General features: G+C 52.5%; 1 non-coding gene across 1 annotated transcript; it reads right to left on the minus strand.

Moving 5' to 3' along the window:
- Nucleotides 1-308: 308 nt before the first annotated feature.
- Nucleotides 309-412, minus strand: LOC123847220 (U6 spliceosomal RNA). The gene has a single exon (XR_006791469.1). It is a non-coding gene; the product is annotated as a U6 spliceosomal RNA (small nuclear RNA).
- Nucleotides 413-2,299: the final 1,887 nt, after the last annotated feature.

The raw sequence follows: 2,299 nt of genomic DNA on the forward strand, positions 1-2,299 counted from the left end.
GGAGCATCAGGCAGAGGGAGAAGCAGGCTCCCACTGAGCAGGGAGCCTGATGTGGGACTCGATCCCAGGACCCCGGAATCATGACCTGAGCCGAAGGCAGACGCTTAACGGACTGAGCCACCCATGCGTCCCAGTGTGTGAAGTTTTTAGTCGGGCTTGTGGGAAGAGACGCTGTTCTGGTGCTGTGTGAATGTTGGGTACCCCTCCCTCCCCTGTGGACAGGTGGTTCTTTCCTGCGCTCTTGTAGTTTCTCCATACACACGTGCTGATCGGTACTCTGCTACATACTTAAAGGGGACCCTTTCTCTGGAGTTCTCTTGAGTTTCATGAATTTGTGTGTCATCCTTACCCAGGGACCAAGCTAATCTCTGTATCGTTCCAGTTTTAGTGTATGTGCTGCTGAAGTGAGCACTGGACTTCTCTGGAGTTGTCTCTTTTTGCAGCTCTCTCTTGCTCCAGGTCCTCAGTATTTGTCTCAGTTCCTTTGGCCTCTCGGCTTTGTCTCCTCAACTCGTGGAGTCTGCAAGCTGGGCCAGGGTCCCCTCCCTGTGCTGTGGAAACTCTCTGGTCAGTGAGATGGGCAATCGTGGGGATCATTTGTTTCCTCTCTCTCAGGGACCCCTATAGTTCGTGTCTGATGTGCCCTATGCTGAAAACTGTTACTTCAGATATTTTGTCAGTCCCGCCCCACCCCCATCCCCACCCCCCAGGGGTTCTTGCGGGGGGGTGGGGTGTGATCGGGGGAGGAGGATACATCTGGTCGCTGTTACTCCATCTTGGCCATTTAAACCTCATAAACATCTAGATTACCCCCCACTTTACAAATGAGAACTTCTGCAGGGCTGTCTTCAATAACTTCCCAAGGTCACCTACTGGAAAGTGGCAGCGTCTGCCGAGGAGCCCAGCGCCGAGCCTGCTCTCGCTGTCTGCGCTCCCACGGCGGAGGAGGTGGTGCGGCCAGTGTCTGCTAGAGGGCGGCAGAGGCCCAGGAGTCCAGGATTGTTCCGCTAAACCTGGCGGCTTCCCCCCGCCCCCACCCGCACCCCGGCCCCGTGGCTTCTTTCACTTGATCCTTGTTCTTGGCTCCTATTCTGTCGCCGCTTTCGTGTCCACTCCTAGTGATTTCTCAGCTCTAAGCTTTGTTGCCCGCAACTTTGCTTCTTGGATGGTGGGCTGAGATGCAACCCGAGAAACACCCTCCCCGGGAGTGGGGTGTCGGGGGTGTCGGGGCAGGTTAGGAACTCTGGGCAAGGGATCCATCAACAGTGGGACTGTTCCTCCACTTATTAAAAAAAAAGTTTGCTTTCCAAGACCTTGATGAAATATATGAAAATATTTAAATGCTGTCAACTCAGTCTTTAAGTGTGCTGTTCAAGGAACAGATAGCAATTGGTTACTCTTGTTGAAAGTTCTGAAACTAAAATAAGCCATCTGTTGAGTCTTGACATCTGGGAGTGGTCTCCTTCCTGGCATTGCTTTTTCTCCAGGCACAAATACGGATCCTAGAGGGCCAAAGGAGGCAGAAGTCACCAGAAACCTTAACAGAATACAGCTGCATGGAGACCACCAGACCCCTCTATATGTTCACACCTCCTGGATGTGGGCTCCTGGTGGGCTCACCTTTGTACCCCATGGAGCCCACCCAGCTCAGAGTCTGTGCCAATATACATTCTTTAGCAGACTTCAGGGATTTGAGCTGCATATATTCTTTCCCTATACCAGGCATCATGATCTCAAGCCTTTTCGACACTTTTTCATCTATTTATTCATTAATGAATAGGCCCAGGGCTGGTACAAAGGCATGCAAAACAGACACAATTGCTTACTTGTAGAGCTTGACATCAAGCAGGATGTTCAGTGCACAGGGTGCAGCAAGCATGAAGCCAGGAGACCTAACTGGGTCCTTGAGTCAAGAAAAACTTTCTGGAGAAATGAGCTTTCAGCTTGCCTGCAGGTGGAAAGGGCTGGGCAGTAGGAAGAAACCGGTGTGAGCAAGACCTGCAGAGGGTGTGCAGGGAGGAGAATGGATCGTCTCTCCAGCTGGCAGTACCTCGGACCCTGTGGGCTGTAACTGAGGGGCTTTGCTCAGGGATTTGTAGGGAAACAAAACTGTGCCAGGTCATCTGAGTAGAGAGAGATTTAACCTGGGGAACGGGGGGGCTTTTTCCATCGTGTGAGAGCCTAGGGAGTGGAGGTCAGGAAGACTCCCTCGGGACTTCCAGAGCAGAAATCAAAGGGAAGTCATCACCAGTGACTCCAGGGCCTGCGGCACCAAAGCAAGTGTGGCCAGGAGGCCACC

The sequence above is a fragment of the Mirounga angustirostris genome, unplaced genomic scaffold (assembly GCF_029215605.1).
Source record: "Mirounga angustirostris isolate CCGP_5_RB_7025 unplaced genomic scaffold, mMirAng1.0.hap1 SCAF_6, whole genome shotgun sequence".
Classification (NCBI taxonomy): Eukaryota; Metazoa; Chordata; class Mammalia; order Carnivora; family Phocidae; genus Mirounga; species Mirounga angustirostris.